The sequence below is a fragment of the Dipodomys merriami genome, unplaced genomic scaffold (genome assembly GCF_024711535.1).
Source record: "Dipodomys merriami isolate MVZ:Mamm:240054 unplaced genomic scaffold, mDipMer1.0.p SCAF_146, whole genome shotgun sequence".
NCBI lineage: Eukaryota > Metazoa > Chordata > Mammalia > Rodentia > Heteromyidae > Dipodomys > Dipodomys merriami.
This window is the reverse complement of record NW_027202782.1, coordinates 2,183,567-2,207,543: the sequence shown is the minus strand read 5'-3', so window position 1 is coordinate 2,207,543 and position 23,977 is coordinate 2,183,567. Positions and strand designations below refer to the sequence as shown.

General features: G+C 48.3%; 1 protein-coding gene across 1 annotated transcript in view; it reads right to left on the bottom strand.

Moving 5' to 3' along the window:
* Gli2 (GLI family zinc finger 2) overlaps positions 1-18,093 on the bottom strand; it is a 234,985-nt gene extending 216,892 nt beyond the window's left edge. The window contains exon 1 of the mRNA XM_070021879.1: positions 18,020-18,093. The gene's annotated coding sequence lies outside the window, so the exon portion shown is untranslated. The remainder of the gene's footprint in view (positions 1-18,019) is intronic.
* Between the last annotated feature and the right edge of the window lie 5,884 nt (positions 18,094-23,977).

Below are 23,977 nucleotides of genomic sequence, written 5' to 3'. Positions count from 1 at the left end.
CAGGCCCTGAGTCAAGCCCTACTACCAACATAAAAAAATAAAATAGAATAGAATTTAAATTAAATAACTAAAAGACATGCAGTTTAAGTGTCTTTATTCCCAGATGGTATGATCATTAATATCCAGAATCCGATTTTTTTTTAAATACAAAATAAAAAAGCCAGACTGTAAAGAGCAATATGGGGGAAAATAACATTTTTAAATACTAGGAAACTGAACATTTTAAATACCATATATAACAGCATCAAGAAACCATAATACCTCAGGATAAATCTGAAAAATGGTACAGATCTTTATACACTAAAACGATAAAACTACAAGAAAATTTAAAGAAGACCTAAATTGTTGGGTACTATTTGGCTATTAAGTGGCTGAGATCCAGAGCTCATGATTTGAAGCCAGTTCTGACAGAAGTCGTGAAACTCCATTTCCAATTAATTCACAAAAAGCTAGGCTGGAGGTGTGGCTCGAATGGTAGAGCTCTAGCCAAGCAAGAAAGCTAAGCAAGCACAATGCCCTGTATTGTTAAGAAGACCTTAATAAATCTAATTCATAGTCATCTGTCAGTTTTCCCCAAAGTTATCTATATTCATCATAATCTCAAACAAAATTTCAACAGAAGCGTATTTGGAGCAATTGATAAACTGATTCTTTTTTTAAATTTGTGTTGTTATTATAAAGGTGATGTACAGAGAGGCTACAGTTACATGAATCTGGTAATCAGTACATTCTTTTGGACAGTGTCACCCCCTCCCTTGCTCTCTCCCAGTTTTTCCCTCCCAACCCCACCCACAAATTGTAAAGTTCACTTTCCACATCGTGTCTAGTAAGTACCACTGCATTTGTCCACCCTTTGTCCCTCCATTTCTGTGCCTTCCTTTACTCTCCTAAAGACAGATAAATGAACAAACAAGACAAAAAGAAAACAAAACAAAAACAACTAAGAAAAAACCTCTTGTTTCCATTTCCTAGAGTTCATTTTGATAAACATCATATTATATGATCAGAGGCACATAGGCTTTGAGCCTTTGTGTTACTCTCCTAAGAGTGTCCTCCTTTGGTCTCACTGTGAGTCGCTGCCTAGAGTCCTGCATTTTAGATCTAGCTTCCGCATGTAAGAGAAAATACGAACCATTTGTCTCTCTGAGCTTGACTTACCTCACGTAACATGATTTGTAATAAACTGATTCTTAAATATGAAATTTGGAGAACAATTTTGAAAATAGAACAGTAAGCCAGGAGTGTAAGAGCACTTGATAAAGCACTTGCCTAGCACTTGCGAGACCTTGAGTTCCATCCCCAACAATACAAAAAGAACACAAGGAAATAAGAACAAAGTTGGAGGATTAATAGCACCAAATTTCAAGACTTATTATAAAACTACAATAATCAAGAAAGTACCAGATTGAAATCTACACAGTCACATAGATAAAACAAACAGAACATGAAATCCAAAGACCCACACAGAGATGGAAAGCAGAACTTTTTTGTTGTGGTTTTCACACCAGTATTTGGAGCTTACACTCTGCCTCACACTCTCACTCAGCTTTTTGCTCATGGCTGGCAGCTCTACCACTTGAGCTACTTACTCCTCTGGTTCCAGCTTTTTGCTGGTTAATTGGCGCTAAGAGTTAGTCTGTCTGCCGGGACAGGCTTTGAATCACAGTAGGGAGTGTTCTAAGAAGTTTCATCTCCTTCCCACCCCTTCCCACCAGCCATTCCCTCCAACAAGGGCCCCAAGAGGTGACCTTGAGGGGGAGTTCTCTTCTGGGAGCAAGTCAGGAAGAGGTGGGAGCTGACCCACCCCTTGCCTACAGCTGGGCCAGGTTGGCAGGATGAGAAGTATGTGCATATTTTCCACTGTTTTATCTGACCCTCTGGCAGGAAAAAATACAACACTGCAAAACAAAACACAAAACAAAAATCTTTCAGAAACTGAGCCAGCCCAAACCCAAGACGGGAAGAATAAAAAGGCAAAACATGGCTAGGTGCTGGTGGCTCAGATTTTTAAACCTAGTACTCAGGAGACTGAGACCTAAAGGATCATGGTTCAAAGTCAACCCAGGGAGGAAAGACTCCATCTCTAATTAACCAGCAGAATCCTTCACTGGAGGTTTGGCTCAAGTGGTAGAGCACTAGCCATGAGAAGCAAGCTGAGTAAGAGTGCAAGGCTGTGAGTTCAAGCCATGGTATCAGCACAAAACAAAGAAGCAAACAGTAAATAAATGGCAAAGGTGATGATTGCTTTCCTGACATGAGGATCAAAAATACTCTGATCTTTCAAAAATCCCACAGTCAAGCCAGGCACCAGGGGCTCACGCCTATAATCCTAGCTACTCTGGAGGCTGAAAGCTGAGGATCATGGTTCAAAGCCAGCCCAGGCAAGAAAAGCTGTGAAACTCTTATCTCCAATAAACTACCAGAAAACTGGAAGTGGCACTGTAGCTCAAGTGGTAGAGTGGTAGAGTGTTAGTCCTGAGCTGAAGAGCTGAGGAACACCGCCCAGGCCCACAGTTCAAGCCCCACGACCAACAACAACAATAACAACAACAACAACAAAAAATCAGAGAGTCCTGTGCACATTGTTTCATGACCTGAAGATGCACAAGTACTCAGTTTATCAGCAGAGCCATCTGGATCACCAGCCCTTCCTTCAAGGCATCTCCACCTCAAATGCCAAAGTGTCCACCCAACTTCTGTCCCCTGGAGTTCCTCTGCCTGGCCTACCCATGCTCCCCACACCCATCTGATGGAAGTCTTGGTCATGGCCTGGCCTTTTGTGGGAAGAAGCTGGTTTTTGTTGTTGTGGTTTTTTTCCCCCAACTGCTCAGCACAACCGTGTTGAACACAGGATCCATTGCGAAAAGCCCCCACCACGGGGCTTCTACTGATGCTGACCCTGGACTCGGCCTCCTTGAGACTAGGAACTAAGCTGCCAAGAACAGCCCAACACAAACATGTCACAGAGTGAGGACATGTCAACTTACACCTGCTTTCCTGCAAGCACATCAAGAGTTTCTGGGACAATAGTTTCAAGTGATCACTGCCCTGACCAATATGGCACACTATCCACCTTTCAAAGTCATATTGCCTAACTCCTGGCCTTCCTAAAACAGCCCTCCTAAGCCCAGAAGGTAATTGAGGAGAATGTGTGTTTGAGAAGTCTGCTGGGATTTCAGAGGCCACCGGCTCTGTCACCAAGTTAGCAAGGTGCGCCAATAGTGGTGCACTGACTTAATCAACACCAGGCACATAACAGATGCTCCAATAAGTGCCAGCTGATTGACTGATGAATTACACAAGGAATACGTTTTGATGGCACCTGCCACAGCATTTCAAATTCAAGGCACAGAAAAGAAGGCCAATAGCTTCCAGTCTGGAAGGAGGATGAGGTATGCAAAAAAGTACAGCTGCCTCTGTATGTATGGCTGGGTGCTGGTAGCTTATGCCTGAAATCCTACTTACTGCAAAGCTAAGATCTGAAGGATCAAGGACCGAGGGTAGCCTGGGAAAAAAAGTTCTACAGACCCCATCACCAAAATAACCAGCCAAAGTAGCCAGGCTAGAGTTATGGTTCAAGTGGTAGATCAACAGACATACAAGGAAGTTAGGCACACTAGGGGCCAAGTCCAACCTTTGGCACTGAAAGAAAAACAAAAAACAGCTACCTACAGGGACACCCAATTTCTAGGGTGCCAAAAACACACTACCAGCAGCATCCTGCCTGTCAATTGGACAGGAGACACCCACAGCAAGCCTCTCCGGTGACCTTCTACCCAACAGCTGTGACATTTGGGTGGATAACCCTTATCTAGGGCCTGCCCTGGACATGTCAGGGTGCTAAGCAGCACTGTGGGCCTCTACCTACAAGATACTGGTAGCAACCACCCAGATGGGACAATTAGAAATCCCTGTTATGTCCCTTGGGGACAGATCACCACAGATGAGAAGAAGTGCTACTTTCTCATGGCAAACCAGCTGCTCTCAGAATAGTAATCAGAAGCCAACTGAAGAAGAGGGTCCCAGAGTTAGGGATGTAACACAAACAACAAAGGTAAAAACTTAGAGGCATCTCTCCTGTCCAGCCTTCCCATTGCCTTCTTTAAATGGACCATTTAGGCATCTGCCTTGAACTTTATCCATATTAACATCATTCATAGATAGACAGATGAAGGATGGATGCACAAAGGCAGGGAAGATAAAGAGTGCTATCTCACTATCCCCCCCCACTTTCTTTCTTCCCTTCTTCCTTTCCTTCCTCCCTGACTTCATTCCTGACTCTTCTGACCTGGGAGCAGAAAACTACCCTCCCAACTGTTTTGAACTTGTTTCCTTTTGTGGGATGCATTGAATTTATACCTTTCATAAGAACCAGAGTCTATTTTAGGATGGGTGTTCCCAGGGCATTGGTGAGAACACAGGGTCAGGCTATTAGTGCCAGAAAGATGATCAGGCAGGCATAAACTGCACACAGGGCAGATAGGAGCCATGAGAGTATCTGTCAATACAGACAAATTTCCTGTGTGAGGGACCAATGGCCACAGGTCAGGCAACTAGACATTAGGCCATCTACCAGCAGCTCTGTGAAAGGCATCCTTTCCACCATGTGCACACCTGGACCAGCAACTCACTCAAAACCTTTATGGTAGCACTGCTACCCCTCTGGTATTGGAACTCCAATTTATCTAGAGGCTCTTGAAACAGAGCTCCGAGTTCTTTGCCTGCTCAGAACACTAAGATGCTCCAGGAAGTGAGCTACAGGAGTAGCTCTCTCAGGAAACTGGCTCACAGGCAGACAAGATGTCCCCAACCAGGCATTTGTCTCGGATCCCTGGCTTCTTATTGCTGACATCAGCAGGAGCAGATGGGAAGGGTGGGGACCCAGGAACCCAACCCCTTACAGCCCTACCCTACACCACTCCTACCTTTCCTGCCTGACTCTTGACCAGCTATACCAAGTGGATCCTTGAGGATACAAAGGAAGTGGCAATGAAGGAGCACCCTCCTAGAACACAGGGCTTCAGCTACTATTGGCAAAATGCTTGCCCTGAGTGAGACTACATCTGGAGAAGGGGACAGAAGCCATGTCTTGCAAAGAAAGGGGAAATGCTGGAAATGCCCCCTTCCCACATTCCACTTCCCTACCCATAGGGCCACAATGTCAGTAGGTCTCCTCAATCTGGTTTATGCATCTGCCCTTGGGATCGCACACAGGAACTCCACAGCTATGGACAGAATAGAGGCTCACTGGCTAGAGCAGCCCAGCCCTTCGATTGGCTGCCATCTAAACTAAGCCCAGAACACACAAGGACCCATCTACATGTCACAATTTTAGTGTGTCAAATATTTTCTTCTTTAGTGTGCACTGGAAGTTCTGATCCACAGGTACTTGGAACACGAACAGCCTTCAGGGCTGGATTCATGGGTCAAATGGTAGAGCACTTGCCTGGTACACACAAGGTCCTGGGTTCAAACCCCAGCACAACAAAAAATCTTCAACCCCCAAAGTGAATTACTTTGTAATATATTACAAGTATATAAAAGGGCAAAATAAAGAAGTTCAATGAAAGCTGTTGATCACTATGAAGTTGAAGAAAAAGGCAAACAGACCGTGTTGGTGGGTGGGCATCAGTGAGAAGGAGGTTGGGCTGGCAGGAGGCTGAAGGAGGTTGCATACTGTTGAAATGGATTATTTACAACTATAATAGAACAATGGAACTTGTTGGAGATGGGTTCTTGTGGGGGGGGGCAGAAGGAACTACAATGTAAATGTGAAAATATAACAATGAAATATACCCCCTATAATTAAGGTAAACTTAAAAAAAAAAAGGAGGAGAGTGAGTTGTGCACTGCTGCTCACACCTATAGTCTGAGCTACTTAGGAGGCTGAGATCTGAGGATGATGGTTAGAAGACAGACTTTGCAAGGAAGTCATTAGACTTTTACCTCCCATTCATCACTAAAAAGCTGGAACTGAAGCTGTGGCTCAAGAAGTAGAATGCCAGCTTTGAGTGTAAAAGCTAAGAGATAGTACTCAGGCTCTGAGTTCAAGGCCCAGGACCTGAACATACACTAAAAAAAAAAATTGTTTTACAGAGAAAAATTTCAGCCTGGAGTAGTACAAATCACAAAGCCCACACAAAAGCTGTTCCTTGTGGTTTGAGCCACAGGCATATAAAAGCTCTAGTCTCCATCTAAGCCAGCAGTTCCACAGTGACCCCAGGATCAGGACCCTGAGGAAGGCCATATTAAGTTTCCACCCAGAACCTCATCTGGCAGGAGTATACATGTGGAAGCAAGCAGTTGGACACCCTTATATTCTGGGCTGGTAGGCTGAAGAGAAGCTATGGACCCCAATGTGCCAGCCTCCCCATGCTCCTCAGAGGCTCAAGCTCCTCAAGTCACAGTGAGGACGAAACATTCTACAACTATGCTGACACCAAGGCCAGGGTACTGTGAGCAAGGAGGCAGATGTGGGGAGCTGAAGGACATGGTGCCCTCCAGTCTTACGGAGCAGTCTCCAGGCAAGACAGCACAGGACAGGGAAGAGCAGGGCTGTGCCAGACTGAGGCGGCCCTCTCCCTCTATGAGTAGGGAGCCCCAGAGTGCATAGTTCAGAAGAAGGGGTACAGGGCCAAACCTAGATCTCCCACCCCAGGTGTTCCTGTGAGACAGGATGCTGGGATTTGGAGACTTTTCCCCACCCTATGTGGCCTGGGGTCCAGGAGAGAGGTCATGGAGAAGAAAGACTAGAAGAGGGGAAGACAAGCAAGCAGACCTAGCTCCTTCCCACTGGCCCTGCAGGCTGAGTTTGAGAGAAACTGGAGAAAAAAGGCACTTCTTGAAATAAATAGAACCTTAGTTTCCTGAGTCCCACATGGGGTACCCCTCTCTGTGAATCTGACCATAATGGTCCTGCACCCCAGGCCTCCTCCTGAATGAGCTGCAGAAGCATGGGGGCTCCAGCCAGTCAGACCAAAGGACCAATGCCAAGGCAGGGTCTGGCATGTAAATACACAAGGCCCTAGTCACAGAGAGCACATGTGCTCCTCCAAGTGTGAGGGAATCACAGGGCAGAAAAGGACACCAAAGCCACACACCCAGCTAAAAGGAAAGGCTAGAAGTCAGTGTTCCCACCTGTCAGTGTTATAGTTCTTTTAAGATGGCCAGCTTGCTCATGGTACCACCAGATCAGAGCAAAGACACAATTCGCTAGAGGTGGGACTTCAGTGTGGCTCCTATTTTGTTCCTTTTGCTTAGTCCATAGACCTTAAAAGGTGAGGAACGCCATGCAAATGGAGTTAGCTCCTAATTCTACACTGGGATCATGCCAGGCACTTATTATCCACCATCTCATCTACTCCTACCCACAATCTTTCAAAGGAGGATCTTGGTATCTTATATTTGGGGAGGCTCAGGGAGACTAAGTAATGTGTCTAAGGTCAACACCTAGGATTAAAACCAGGACTTGCACCATACACAAACACACACACACACACATACACACACACACACACACACACACACACACACACACACACACACACACACTCCCACAGCTTTTTGCCATGCTAAGGGATGGAACTTAGGATCTTTTCCATGCTAAGCACTAGCCAGACCTTTCTATGTGATGCAAGAACTCCTAAGTCCCATCCTTTGTTTCCTCCTCTAGCAGAACCAAGCTGCTCAGGGTGCTTGTGCCACTGCTGATACTGATGTCCACAGGGGCGATGCTACCTGTGCCCAAACCTGAGATAGGGGCATCAAAGTTCAAGGTAGAGAAGCATTTTATATATAAACTGATTTCTTGAGCTGAAATCCTTTCACACAACTACCTAAATACTAAATAAATAAATAACCCAAGGGAGCTGGGCACTGGTATGGCTCACACTTATAACCCTAGCTATTCAGAAGACTGAGATCTGAGGATCACAGTCCAAGGCCAGCCCAGGCAGGAAAGTCCGTGAGACTCTTGTCTCTAATTAACAACCAGAAAACCAAAAATGGAGCTGTGGCTTAAGTGTTACCGCACTAGCCCTGAGCAAAAAAAGCTTAAGCTAATGAGTTCCCAGGGCCTGAGTTCAAGTCCTATGACTCACCAAAAATTTGAAAAACAAAAAACAAACAAACAATAAAAAACACGAGAGGGCTGGGAAGTTGGCTCGGTGGTAGAGCGCTTGCCTTGCATGCATGAGGCCCTGGGTTTGATTCCTCAGCACCACATAAGCAAAAAGAAAAAAGCCGGAAGTGGTGCTATGGCTCAAGTGGCAGAGCACTAGCCTTGAGCTGAAGAGCTGAGGGACAGCGCTCAGACCCAGAGTTCAGGCCCCACAACCAGACCCCCCCCAAAAAAACAAAAAACAAAACCACAAGAGAGACCAGGACACTGAAAAAGGCCCAGAAGACAAATCTGTCTACACTGTCAACTCAGCCTGGGACCCTGGATTCTAGACCTCTATTCATGAGGATTCCTGGAGAGAAGGTGGTGGCACTTCAGCATCCCATAATTCAGAAGACATTTTCTCCACTTGCACATGCTGTGCATCTGAACAGAGGCCAGAAAAACATAGATGGTCCAGACTTTAACAGGAGATATAAGATCTACATCCACAACAAGCTTTTCATCCCCCAAACAGCCAAAGATGTGGATGTAACCTGGCCAGGGTGTATGGAGGTGAGTGGGTGGGTAGGGTGAGCAGCTACCTGCACTGAAACCCTTCTGCACAGTCCTTCAACCATGATCCCCATAGCAAGATCCTTGCACGTCTGAGGCCCAAAGACATCTCTGCATAGGAAGATGTGGCAGGGCTGGGAAGGTGGCTCAGTGGTAGAGCGCTTGCCTTGCATGCCTGAGGCCCTGAGTTCGATTCCTCAGCACCACATAGGCAAAAAGGAAAAAAAAAAGCCAGAAGTGGTGCTGTGGCTCAAGGTAGAGCGCTATCCTTGAGCTGAAGAGCTGAGGGACAGCACCCAAGCCCAGAGTGCAGGCCCCACAACCGGACCCAAAAAAAAAAAGGAAGATATGGCAGCCCACATGGTTCGTCTCCTGTACTTTCACCCCTGCGATTCTGTGCCCTTCCTATTCTTCAGGAGGACCACAAAGATGTCCATAGTTAGGTCCTTCAAATGGCTCAAACTTCCAAAAGACCTGTTCAAACTGGCCCCAAAGAGGGCCCAGTTTCCAACATTTAAGCCATGAAGTGATGACAACAATGCCATTATAAGGATGCAGGAAAAGACAGCCATCAAAGGCCTCTCTGGACAGAACCCACAGCAAGTAAATGCAGGTTGATTTAACACTCTCTGGTGTCTCCTGAAGTCTGGCAAAAGCCATGACCACTTAGGCCATCTTCCAGTTGTGACCATTGTCCCATGTAAGACATTCTGCTGTGAGACCTGCTTTTCTTGTCTAATCTAGAGCAGAAGAAAGGCAGTTCTCAGTTCAATCACTTGTTCCCACCTGTAGTCCAGCAGCAGTCGGTCAGGCAGCTGAAGATCTTCCAAACTGCTATCTACTCCCAGGGTGTCCTGGATCTGACAACATCATAACAAATCACTATCAACTCACCTTAGTAAGATTCAGATTCCTGGCCACACTCTCCAGCAATTCTCACTCTATAAATTCTCCCAGAAGCCTGAAAATTTGCATACTCAACATCCTTCCACCAGCAACTCAACCCAGAGCACACTTAGAAACTACCCTCACAGCCTTATCCTCAGAATCATTGGTTTGAACTTAGGACCTTGTGCTTACTCAGCTTTCTTGGCTGGCACTCTATCACTTGCACTATGCCACTAGGCCTGCTTTTTTGCTGGTTATTTTGGAGATTGAAGCATTTCTGTCTGGGCTGGCTTTCAACCATGATCCCCTGGATCTAGTAAGCCAAGTAGCTAGGATTATAGGTGTGAGCTACTGGCGTCTGTTTCATTTCTTGTTCTGATTTTATTCTCTTCCACCATTTCTCAATGAGTATATCTTGAATAAGAAGAGGACCTAATTTATAAAGAAAGCTGTTATTTAGGTTTACTGATAAAAGTTTATGTCCACATAAATATGCATAGTTCCCATCCCTCATTCACACTTAACAATAGGAAAAGTTATCTAACAAAAGGAAAAGTTATCTAACAGTTTTATATATATATATATCAATATAGATATATAGAGATATATATAGTGTAACATACTATATTATGTCTATTATGTACTCCATCTTCTCTAGACACATACATCTGAATTACAATGTAGACCTTCCCATCCTGTTCTTGATCTGCATACCTGTGTCCTGGCCAACCACCAGCCATCTCCAGACTTTCTCTTCCTGGTCATAATTAAGGCAATGCACGCACACCCTCACCTTGATCTCTGCAGAGAGCAAGGGCCAGTCCTAAATATCCTGTCTCTTGCCTGAACATACACACACAATGTATCACCAAGGCACAACGCCACATGGATGGCAGAAACATATGACTGATGATGTATCTTCAATCTGTCATCACATCACCATGACCTCAATTCTTTGAGAAGTCAAAACTCTACCCTCACCATTAGAGATCTGAGACATGTTTATGTGTTGGCCCTTCCTAAACTGTCCTCAGCTTCCCAGAGTCTCAAAGACCTTTACAGCCTGGTGTTTCCCCAGCCTCCTCAATGCCTCCACACCCACTCCCTGCCAGTCTCATCTGGTGCCTGTATCTCAGAGGTCCCCTAAATACCAAGGAAGAGAGACCTGAAGAGAAAGCCAGAAGTAGATCCCTTGCCAAAGACCACCCTCTACTTTCTCCAGACCAGTCCTCCAACCCTGCTGCCCTCAGATTCTGGCTGTCCAGGGAAGAGGATAAACAAGCTCATAGGGTTCTGAAACTGGTAGGATTTGAGAGATCATAGCTACCAAGCCTTCTTGCACAGAGAGGCAGAGCAACTTGCCTGGGATAACCCAGCAACTGAGTAGGTGGGTCCCACTCTTCCCAAGGGTAATTCAAGAGGTTCCAGCCAATTTCTCTTCATAGTGCAGGTATCCATCATTCTCCCTTCTCCTTTGTCCCAGAGAGGAAAACAGGTTTAGAAATATGTTCTACAAAAGGACATCTTCCTAGCCCTCTCCTAGGTGGTCCATCCAACTTTCCATACCAGTGCCACCTTCAGAAGGTACTTAGTGACACCCTCTTAAGATAGTGTGGGGAGAGAGACACACACACACATCAGAGCTCCATCCCCTGTTACAAACATGGCAGTCAAACTCAATCCTTCAAGACCAGTTGGCAGAGGAAGATTTCATTAGTCCCAAAGCAGAGCTAGCTCAGTCCCACAGGACCCGCTTGGCATGGTGATGGGTATGATGGAACTATATAAATTCATCTCTGTGTCCTCCTCAGCCCAGACTAAGCTTGCTACGGCTCTTCCCTGCCTCTTAAGCCACCGCTTAGTGAACTGTGGACTCTCAAAGGAGAGAATCAACCAATTAAGCACTATTTTCTGGCCATCAGGCTTTGCCTACACTGAAGATGCTTCCATAGCTAATCTTCCCCAGGTTTAAAAATATAGGCTTGTTTTCTTTTTTTTTATAACTCCCAACATAATAAATGAGCTTAAATATTAGAAGTTGAAACTATTAAGTAAATCATTTCACCTGCAAAGCTTGTATTTGCATAACATTAATTCATGATGGCATCTAAAACAAATTCATCACTTTCTGTATATTAGAAGCTGATGTATGTAGGAACTGGAAAAAATCATGAGCTCAAAATTATGTTGACATGATGTACATGGCTCGATGAAGAAAGATTTTTCTTTTTCTTTCCTTTTTTTTAATCCAGGGAACAACTGAATTATGGGGAGAAGGAGAAGGATTTGAGGAGGGGAAGATCTGGCAGCCTGGCGAATGAATAATGCGGCTGCACGTGTGTGGCGGGCTCTCTCCGTATACACACACACTAGAGTTATTAATGTCAAGTATGCCGAAGATACGCGGGGAAATCATTACCATTCACCGCCACTCACCGCCATTAAATTTCAATCAATTCAACGGCGCACAAGTGTACTTGAGCGGCCCTTACAGTTCCTTATACATGTGGCTCCAAAGTCGAGCTGACTTATTGCATTGTCCGGCGCACAAAGACGCGCGTTAAGCATCCGCTGAAAAGCGACGGTCTGGGACCCCGAACGATGCTCTTTTAAGCTTTCTATCCAAGGCGGCCCGCGATGGTCTCCGGTCCCCGCGGGTCAGGGCGGGCGGGAGCGGGAAGGAGCACCCTCGCCTCCTCGCCTTTGGAGTGGAGACGGGCCCCGAAAGAGGCCTTGCTGGCAGATGCCTGAAAGAAAAAGTTTCCAAACGCCAGCAAAACTTTGCTAACAGTCCTGTCTCCTCCGGAAACGATCTCATTCTCCCGCGGCCTGTCAACCGAACTCGAACCCCCAGCTCGGGGAAGACGGTGGAAGGCGAAGCCAAAGGAGGGGTGGAGGGGGTTCGGAAGGCGGCGGGAGTCCCAGGCACCTTTACCAGGTGGGGCCGGGCTGGGCGTCCCGGCCGGCCGGACCCCAGGGATGAGGCCCGCTGGCCTCCTTCCTGACTCGCCACGAGCAGGGTCCAGCCTCCCGCCACCCGCCACTCGCCTTAACAATGTGGCCATTGTTCGGGTGCCGCAAACCCGGCGGGCGCGCAGGTGGGAGGGACGCGGGCGCTCGGGGCACGGAATGTTCCTCCGGTGCAGCGCGCGCGGCGCCGCCCGGACACGCGGCCTCCCCGGCCGGGCCGCAAACCCTCGGTGGGGCAGGACACCGGGGCAGGAGGAGTGAGGATGGGGTGGGGTCGAGGAGGGAGAGGGAGAGGAGAGACAAAGAGGAACGGAGAGACGCAGGAGGAGAAAAGAAAGAATGGAGAGCAGAAGAAAGGAGGGAGAAGAGACAAGGGGGAGGGAGAGGGAAGCAGACAAAAGAGGTCCAAAGAAGAGAGGGAGGACAGGGTTGAAGAAGGAAAAGGAAAGAAAGGGAAGGGAAACAGGGTGGGAGGGAAAGCAGGAGAGACAGACAGAGGGACGCGAGTAGTGTAGTGCCGCCCCTCGCCCCCCGGAAGCCTCTGGAAGAGCCAGAGTTCACCAGTTTCTTAGAGGGAACCGGCTGCAAGCCCTGCCAGTCAGCAGTGCGTAATCACACCGGGCTTTGCCTAATTACAGGGTTGAGAGCCGGTCTGGAGGCAAAGAGATATACTTAACTATGTCCCTGGGAAGGCCCAACACTTGGATGGTTTGTAAGCCTGGGAGATACAAATATTCTCTACCTCCACCCAGCCCAAGCTCACCACGCCGAGACACTGGAAGACAAGGCTGGGGACTGCAGCTGGGCTGGCAGGGCACAAGCTCTCCAGGAGCACTTTTCTGTGTTGGGGTGGGGGGGCAGGAGTTCCCCCCCCATGCTGGTCAGCAGGAGGCCGAAGGCCTGAGAAGGCCTTGCCTGGGCCCGCAGCCAGGACATCTTCCCTCCTCCCAGAGCTCTCTCACTGGGGGCCTGGGGCCCTTGGCCACCCGAGGGGGTAAAATCAATCTCCATCCCGTGCTAATGAATAAAAAGTCCCCTTTATTTCACTGCTGTTTGTGGTTCATTAAATTTTCCACAGATTTGCAGAGAAGAAAACATAATCAATAAACCCTGACAAAAGTGAACGTGTGAAAAAGGCCAGAGAATGGAAAAGCAAGATAAAAGTGATAGCGGATCACAGATTTCCAGGCAGATGACTAGCTGAGCAGCCCAATCTCAATGGGCCATCCCAGCTCCTAGGCCTGTCTCTCATTTGCTTCAACTCTTCATTCAAGACAATAGTAAAGGCACTAACACTGGTTTTCTTATGCTAATGCTGAAACCCAGCACTCAGTTAAAACACACTCGGTTTGAAACCTGCCTGGTCTTTTTTTTTTCTTTTTAACATACTGTGCATGAGCACAAACACACACACACACACACACACACACACACACACACACGTTTCCACTTAAACCCAAATTTCAACAGTTTAACATATATTCTTTAGCCACGTCTTACATGCGTTATTTTTCTCTTCTAGTTTTTTTGAGAAACCAGAAGTGAAAGCTGAACAGGAATGTTAAGGATTCTTTTAGTGATTGAAGAATTGGAGGAAAATTAGACACTAAACACTCATCAAGGGTGCGGTCATTATCCGTGTTTTCTCAAAGTTTTGAATACAGTTATGCACTCTTATGATCCCTCTGTCACCCTCAAAATCTTTTTTTTTAAGTGGGGGGTCATTTTGTATAATCCTTAGTAGTCCTCAGAAAAACCTCAGATTAATTTTAGAGAAAAGGACGAATTCTGAATCTGATGTTATATATCTATTCCCACAGAAAGTGTCAAAGGTATCTTCACCAATACTATCAATTGCTTGTGTGTGTGTCCCTTTCTCTCTCTTCTGTTCTTAAACAAACCTTAGGAAACAGTTACAGAGCAGCCGCCTTTCCTCCCAGTTCTCCATCCCCACATTCTTCAAAAGTGAAAAAATAAATAAAACACAAAAAGTTGTGAGCTGAAATTGCTGGCCATTCTGGCTGTTAATGCAACCACCTATTCTGCCTGTCCGAATTTTATGGAATCTGAGAATACTGTTTCTTTCTTTGGCATTCTCCATGTGTTTCATTCGTCCACGTCTCTGACACTTACTGAAAAGAAGAAAGGAAGAAACTGCTTCCCAGGGGCTCCTTTTCAAAGGACCCTGGCCCAGTGGGAACAGCTGCAGCTGTCCAGGCCCACCTGGCCTGGCCACCCCTAGTGCACTGGGAAACAGACCCTGGCACAGGTAGACTCCCATCCCCCAGTTTCAAGAAGCAGAGCTGCTTGGCCCTGCCTCTGGAACACCAGGCACAGGAAAGACAGCTTGATGTACCCACATTCTCAGGAAGGGCCAGCTGGTCTGCCCAGAGACAGGGATGTAGAACTCTGGTTTTGAGATTTAACAAGCCAGCTGGGTGTGAGGGAGTAACACCAGTTTCCACAGTGCACACGACACACTCCTGGTCTCACTTAAAAAGAATTGTGTCTGGACACTCAAGCTTTCCCCTAGGGTGCCCAAAAGGGGCCTTGATGGAAGAAGGGTGTTTATTAGGCAAATATCCAATTTTGTCTGCCTACTTGCGGAATCCCCTGGTTTGCTAATCCAGCCCTGGGGCCTGCACTGTGTACAGGGCACTTGTGGGAGTACAAAAAGCGTGAAGTATTTGTGTATTTTTCAGTCTGAAGTGCAAACAAGCCAGCTACAGTACACAGCTCCCAAGACCCCCACAGCCAGGCAATGAGCGGATGACCGGCAGCCCTGTGGCCCCTTTTCTGGCCAGGCAACTCAAAGGATTTACACTCTGCCTGAGGCTTCCCCAGGAGAAACACCCTGAGAAAAATAAAAGGACTCACCCAATCTCACACATGAGAGAGGGTGGCTGAGACAAGGGTTTCCTCCAAGGCCTGAGCTTGTAAGTTTGAGAGCAACCTGGAAGTCCTCACTCGGCAAGTGTGAACCCTGTACAAATTCCTATCTCATCAATTCCCAGGAGGGATAAAAGAAGCTTAACAATCCCACCTTATTCCCGAAGAGCCAGCTCTGGTTTGGGAGGGGCTTTCTCCCTGTCATCCTCATTCTTACCAGTTGAAACTGCCAACAGACCATGCTGACCACAGTCTCAGACACAAGACAAGAGGAGGCTGGGTCACCTGAGGGCCACCTCCTGGGCAGGTAGGCTTCTCCAAATGTAGGATCTTCACTGAATTAATTTAAATCCTCCTAGAATCAGGAAACAGCCTCCTGAAATTGGCGTAGGTCTCAAAACAGAGGGGAAATACAAAACCACGCTAAATCTTCCAAAATATAATTAACTTTCAAATTCCTCAGACAAGTGACAACTTTCCATATGGCTGGGTTTGAAAATCTGTACACCTCCTGGAACTCTCAGAAGAGAAGCCGCAAGTCAAGAAAGCTGAAGAAAGAAAGAGGCATCAAGAAAGAGGCATCTGGGGGGGGGGGGTCAGGGGAGGACATACAGGGCCTAGATTCTACACTATAGAATTACTGCCCCAGGACATATCAGAAGTAGAGAGCAGGCAAAGCCAGGGTGCTCTGGCCTCTCCTGTCCTGGGAACAGCAGCCCAGATAGCCACAAATGTTTTTACTCAGACTGGGTAACTGCAGAGCGGATCCCCAAACCAGGGTGTCTAGCCCTCAGACACACAGAAGCCAGCCCAGCGAGGGAAACTGGCAGCCAAGGTAAGGAAATGGGCGGGGAAGGGGGGGGCAACGAAGGAGGTGGCCAGAACAAACAGATCGCATCAGGAAGACTGTGACAAGCCCGCCTATTCCCCCTGCTATCCCCCCGCTGTATATTTTGGATTTCACAGTTTATTTACTTTACTTTTTGGCACTGAGCCCCCTGAGCATGCCAATACAATATTTGTTTAAACACTATTTTATGCCGCTTGCGAGGGAAACGTTTACTTTCAAATTCTCCAACATCCCCCAGAGCCTCGTCTGCAAACAGCGAACGAGCGTTTTACAACTGCTCCCTTTATCTGTAGCTGTTGGGATTAAACCTTCACACCGCTCGGCAAGGGCAGCAGGGTGGGGGCCCAGCACAGCTCGGCGGCCACGGAGCAGCAGAGCCCGAGCCAAGGCCGGGAACAGGGAGAGAGGAGGATGCCCGGACTGGGGGTCCGTGGGCCTCGTGTAATGCCCCCAGCGCGCGGGGCGGGACCCTGGGGAGAGGTCTACTTTTCCAGCTGGGATCAACTTTGGGAGCCACACAATGACACAAAAGAGAGAGGGCAGAGGGGAGCAGCACCCTGGGGGATGCCCCATGCCCGGGAGCGCCCTGGCGGCCCGTCGCCCACGGCGAGGCGCGCGCGGCGGCTCCATCCTCAGCTCCCCGCGCTCTACAAAAGTTGGGTTTCCTAGGAAATGACAGTAGTGAGGGCCAGGCTTGCAAAGACGCCGAGTGGAGTGGACTTCCCGCTCCCCGGCGAGGCGGGCGCGCTCGCATTCACGCACGCCAGCACTCGCACCCTTCCCCCATCCCGCCTGCACCCCCCGCACACACACACCCCCGCCCGCCCCGCGTCCGGGGTAAAACGCTCCCCTCTCTAAACCCTTAATAGGATTGGCGCCCAACTCTCTCCGCGCCTCTCCCCATCCATCACACACAGATCAAGTTGCAGTAGTGGATTTTTCAAATTCCTCAGCAAATATACTTGTTGAGAGACTGTCGGGGCTGGGGTGGGGAGAAGCGGCGTCGGGGGCGGGAATCCAAGCGAGGGGTGCGGAACCGGTACCCGGCGAAAGGATTACGTGCGGATCCCTTCGGGAAGTCAAGCGGATCTCGGGGGCCGAGGGCAGCAGAGAAGGCAGAAAGAGGCCCGAAAGGAGGCCGGAGGGGAGAGCCCCGCCGAGGGGGAGGGGGCAACAGGGAGGGAGGCAAGGGGGAGGAAGGAGCGAGGAAGAAAGAAAGGCAGGCTAAGGGACGCGCAGCGTGGAGAAGTGGAGTTAGAAGTTCGCCAGGGGCTGGCTGCAGCCCTCCGTACACAGCACGCTCCCGCACACAGCACCCTCCCGCACACACGCTTCCAGTACCCACCTTCGAGAGCTTCGGGGCATCCCAGCCCCTACTCTCCGCAAAAAAATCAGCCCCCTGACCCGTGTGCGGTGCAACTGGCCGTAGGCCGGCCTGGCTGTGCACTCCAAGAAGGAAGACGCTTTCCTCCAGGTAGGTACGGTACGGAGGTGCAAAATCGACCCCCGGCCACGAGTTGCTAGCCCCAAGATCTCCCCCTAGCTCCTCGGCCTGCTGGGCCACAGCGACGCGGGCCGCCCCCTCCAGTTTCCAGTTCCCGCAAGTCTAATGTCCAGACCCCGAGCCCCGGAACGGGTACCCGGCCGAGCGACCCTCTGAAGACCGAGCAGCATCCCAGTCGGCTCCGCCGGGACAGAAAGCGCTTCGCAACGACAATCAAGCAAAAAGAAGGCCGATGCAACTTTACCGAGGAGACAAAAGTTTGCCTCTAGCACGCAGGTGGCCTCTTGGGCGCCGGGCAGAAGTTGCAGGCCACCATCCCAACTTGGCTTGCGGGGTGACCCGCCGCGGGCTGCCGTGTGCCGAGGCTCCAGCCGGCCAGGGCGGGGCGGGCCGGGCCAGGCAGGGGAGGGGAGAGGAGGGAACCGAGGCAGGCGGGGCCCCGCAGCCCCTACGAACGCCGAGCAGGCTACTCCGGGAGGCTTGGGCGCACCGCGCTGCCCGAGATCCTTCCCCGGGCTCCTCCTCGCCTTCCTCTGCGTCCGCTGTCGTCGCCGCCGCCGCCGCCGCCGCCGCCTCCTCCCGCTCCTCCTCGAAGTCTCATTGATGGGAGTTTGAAAAAAAAGTCCGCGGAGCCGTGCTGCCTCGGCTGGCGAGCGCCGGCACTCCTGCAATCCATCAGCGCCGCCCGGACGGCGCAGCGCCCCCGCGCGCTCGGCTTCGGCACACCCCCGCGCGGCGCCCCCGCTGGCCCGCCCCGCCGCGCACACCCCGCCCCCGGGGATGGGGAGGGGGGACCCAGACGCCACCCGGAGGAGGGAAGGGGGCTGCCGCGTAGTCTCCCCCTCCGCTGTACCGAGGAAAGAAAGCACCACCACGGGAAAGTTCGAGCGGGGAGCGGGAGAACGCGCCAGTCTCTAACACTTCTTTTAAGGCGCGGGGATAGGGAGGGAGGGGAAGGCGTTTGGGGCGGGGGGGGGGGGGGGGAGGTGTTGCTAACTCAAGTCAGATGAGCTTCGGAGCTGAGGCTCTTGGACTGCTCTGTTTTCAATCTCCAAAATCCCCTTACACCCTCCCCCCCCATCTCCATCGGGAGGTGTCCGGGTCGCAGTTCCCAGGGCACTCGCTCTTGGGGCGCCGAGGCGAAAGCCCGCGTTGCTCACGGGGCCCACGCGGACCCTCTGCCCGCGGGTAGCTGGCGCAGGTGCCCGGTGTTCTGCTGCGCCCCCCTCCCCCAGCCACGACTCGAGCCTGTCGCCACATGAGCGCATGTTGGCGAGAAGCGACACAGTCTTCCAGGCTTGATGCACATGTTTTGTATCCAGGGTTTCTTTTTGTTTTGTGTCTTTTTAGAGACTCCACTGGAGCTGCTGCAGCCAGATGGAAGTAATCAGAACCCAACAACAACACAGGGAGAAGGACGAAAAACACTTGGAGTTTTCCAGCCAAAGTGTGGATGGGGCTGTGTGTGAGCAAACTTGCCGAAGGAGACAGCGGGAGCCCTGGGCCCTCCGGCCAGGGCCAGGCACAACACAAAGCTGAACAGCCCGATTTGGAGGAACATAGGGATAGCTGGTTAATGTGCTTTCCACTCCACAGGCCCACCCCACCAAACTCCACCGGGCTAAGGATTACACTGCGAGAGTTCTTCCTAAGGAAATTTTTAATAGTTCACCCTAACTTTTCGCAGAAGCCATCCCTGTGGGCCAGGAGACGTGTTCTATTTCCTTTGGATTATTTAAATTTTCACACTTGTCAGGTAGGATCTTCTTCCCTTTTTGCAGGTGAGAAGACAGAGATGGCAAGTTGAGGAACTTGTCCAAGGCCAGAGCACTGTACCTTCCCCTTCCCACCCTTGAGTTTCAGTAAGCATACTGTTAGTTCAGTTAAATAAACCAGCCCTGTTTTAAAGAGTGGGTGCCCCTCCCTTCAGCCTCTCTTCCGGTGTGGAGTACAGGGAAACCAAATTCTCCAGGCTCAAATCCTCTATCTCTGTAAGACTGGGACCTTCACAGGCTCATCAGACCTGGTTGCTTTTTGACCAGTTACTTTAATCCCTTAACATTTGTTTATTTCTTTATGCTGGGAATAGAACCCAAGGCCTTGCGCACTAAGTGCATACTCTACCACTGAGCTACCTCAGCCTGTTTTTTCCCCCCTTTTTAACTAAGGGGGAAACAGTCTGAACTCCCTCCTCCAGTCTTTATTACTCTCATTCTCTTCCCTTGCAATTCATTCATATGAGAGAAATCAACATTTTCTACTTGACCTAGAAAATATTAGAACAATTTGATGTGAATTTTGTTTTTCTCAAGTTGTCTCTCCAGATTTGGGGGGTGGGGAGATTGCAGGGGGCAATACTACCCAGCAGCATTTCAAAAAGCAAACTGTGCAAAAGCCAATATATTAAAAGGAAGAGTAGGCTGAAAGGGGCTCTTTCTTTAAATATGACAGGATTCATGTTCCTCCACCATTCCTCCATGCTATTTGTTTAAATTCCTGCTGAGCTTTCAGAACACAGACTGGAAGGAGACAGAAAAAGTAAACCCTCTCTCCTCCTTGGCCGTGTTTTAATGATCCTATTTGTATCAACCCCATGAAATAGGAGGAATCATTTCTCATGGCTAGAATATTAGCAGCATCAGCTGATTACTTCATTATGAGCTTGTCTCTGTTGGTTTCCTTGTGTTGTAAAGTTTGTGAAAAAGTTTAAACAAATCAACGTTTGCAAATATTTCTTTTCCGTTCTTTTTTTCTCTCAGTTTTTCTTCTCAGACCAGCTCAACTCCTGCTGGAATCCAGGCACTCACAAAACCTCCCCAGCTTATTTTGGCAAGAAGATGGCTGTGGAGGTGGAGATGGAATGTTTTGAGTTTGAGAAGACTTCTCACACACATGCCTTACTCTCTAGATGGTCAGAAGTTGGAGCATTGAAAAAGTAAGGGAAGATTTTCAAGGTAGGCACAGTGGTATGGCAAGGAATCCTTTGTGGTCACTGGGACACCAAGTCCTCCTTTCAGATCTGGAACTAAATGTATGACCTTGCACAAGTTCAAGAGCATTTGATCAGCAGCTTCCTAGGTGCCAGGGACTGTGCTAAGTGGCTTCACACAACAATAATCTTTCCCTTCCTGGAGGTTATATTATATTCATAACTAGAAATACATATATAATCACAAAAAAAGGAAAAAAGGTAAGGGAACTTTTTGAGTACTCACATGGCACAAGCAGCAAATAAACCGCCTTGGATGATTTTTAATAAGGGTACTAATCCCATTCTCAAGAGTTCCAACCTCCTGACCTCATGATCTCCCAGACAGCCCACTTCTTAAGTCTGCTGCCTTAAGGGGTAAACTTCAGGGGGATTGGGAAGGAGGAGAAACAACCACATAGATTATAAAAGTGAGAAACACAACCCCTACCCTCAAGGAACCTATGGCAACATTAGGAATTATATACACATTTGCATACCACTGAAGGGCAGATTAATGCACTGTTGTGAAGTGGGCAGAATAGCCAGTTTCCACCTGAATAAGATAGATGGTAACTATCCATCATCACAGAGGAAAGTTAGGGAGAGTATCTGTACAAAAAATAGGACCCATCCCCAAAATAGATTGTCTGCTACTCTTTTGGGGCCCTCCACCCCATGCCCACCTCACCTTGAAATACTTTGATAGACTAAACCCCATCCCACCCAGGTATCCTGCCACTGATTCTACAGTTACTCCTATGACTTAAAGCTGTCTGTTATTACAGTGCAGAGACAATGGAAGAAGGAACAAGGAACATTCCTAGGGTATTACCCCTTACCAACATGAGTATACTTAACAGGTATTTTCCCAAAGAGTGAGCCTATATGGAAGAAATACAAGGATTCTATGAGGAGGCAGGGAACAGCTACGAAAGGATAAGTACACAGAAGGAGGGTACCAGCCAAGCCAAACACCAACAAGAAATCTTTTTCTATGTGTGTATGTGCTGGTACTGGCACTTGAACTCAGGACTTTGTACTCTTGTTTGTCTTTTCTGCTCAAGGCTGGCACTCTACCACTTGAGTCACAGCTGTATTACCAAGTTTTTACTGGTTAATTAGAGGTAAGAGTCTCTTGAACTTGTCTGCCTGGTCTGGCTTTGAACCACAGACCTCAAATCTCAACCTCCTGAGTAGCTTGGATTACAGATGTGAGCCACCAGTATCTAGCTAAGAAATTCTTAATTTGTAACCCAAACCTAGACAGTTTAGTAGAGTAGGTCAATGCAGAGTCACCCTAGGATCTGCACAAAATTGAAAGGAGTTGGGAATACCTCCCATGAAAACAACCCATGAGCCCCCACCCCTTCCTCTTCAGGACCACCCTAGAGGACATGGCTGAGAGCATCAAGTGCAGAAAGGACTAGAACTCTTAGTTAATAGATTGACTCTTGTATCATGCATTTATTCCTGTCAATCATTCTTGTCGAGCTCCTGCTATGTGCTACGCACCTTAGAGATAAGCTAAATGAATGTGGTCATTGCCCATCATCCTCTTTGGCCCTCTGGCTGGACACACTTGCCCTGATCCCCCATCATCCCAGAGTGGTAGGTCCATGAGAGTAGATTAGAAAAGAAAGGGGGTGGGAAGGAAGACCAGGAGCATCAATGTGATCCTGAGGAGAGGAGGTAGAGGAGAAGCAGCAAAGTCAGTTGGACATAGAAAACTCATGGCAGGAATGTCTGTTAAGTCTCTTGTTCTGTCATGGAACTAGCTCTGCCAAGACTGGCTTGCTAATTTTATTGACTTATTTGTTTGTTTATTGTCAGTACTGGAACCTGAATTCAAGACTTGAGCACTATCCTCTAGTTTTTCCACTCAAGGCTGGAACTCTTATCACTTGAGAGGCACACATGCACTTTTTACTTTTTGCTGGTTAATTGGAATCTCACCAACATTCCTGCCTGAGATAGCTTTGAATCACAAGTCTCAGATCTCAGCCTCCTGAGTAGTTAGGATTACAGAGGTGAGCCACCGATGGCCAGCCAAGAACTGGCTTCTTAAATGAAAAGATAGTATCACCTTATAGTCACTACAGTTTCCAAAGGAGAACCACTTCCTGCCACAGCAGTATACAAGGTTTCTCAGGAATCAGGCACATTCAGCTTGCCTAGCATGCATAACAGCTACAATAACTCTCTTAGCCATAGAGAGACAGAGTGGGAGATGGCCAGTCCTGGCAAATCCAATTTCTTGGGTTTTATCTGCTTTATTCATTGTCTCCTGCAGAAGGAAGATAATGTGGAACTCACTAAAGGACTTCATTGAAATCAAATTGTGTGTGTGTGTGTGTGTGTGTGTGTGTGTGTGTGTGCACATGTGTATGCGTACATGTTTGTGTGCCTGGTATTGGCTCTTGAACTCAAGGCCTGGGTGCTCTCCTTTAGCTTTTTTGCTCAAGACTAGCAAGTCTATCACTTGAGCCACAGCTCCACTTCTCCACTGCTGGCTTTTCAGTGTTTAATTGGAGATAAGAGTCTTTCAAGTTTATCTGCCCTGGCTGGCTTTGAATTGGGATCCTTAGGTCTTAGCCTCCTGGGTAGCTAGGATTACAGGTATGAGCTACCAGCACCTAACTAAAAGCACATTTATGTCTGAATCTTCCTAAAAGAATCTTCCCTTCAGCACCTCCATTGTTACCTATGATATTATTAATGTTACAACTTGTCTTTTTTTTTTTTTTTTTGCCAATCCTGGGGCTTGAATGCTGTCTCGGAGCTTATTTTACTCAAGGTAAGCACTCTACCACTTGCACCACAGCGCTACTTCTGGCTTTTTAAAGTAGTTTATTGGTGATAAGAGTCTGAACTTTCCTGCCCAGACTGGCTTTCCTGTCCAGGCCGGTTGGGAACCATGATCCTCAGATGTCAGCCTCCTGAGTAGTCAATGTGTCTTTTTTAATGTCCCACCTCAGAAGCTGTTTGGTGTCTGTGTCACTTTCTGGGCCTGTTTTTTCCAGGAGTAAATTGGGAGAGGCAGATTCTCACTGCCTTTGAGTAAACTATAGAAAGATGTCTGGAGGCCCCTTCCTGGTATCTCGGTGGCAGAAAGCCATATGGGTGGATTGGATAGCAAATTTTCTCCCAAAATTAACATAAACATAAAATGTTTTCATATAAACAAGCAAAATCAGCTAGATGATAAAATGCAAAAGAAAACCAGAATCATAA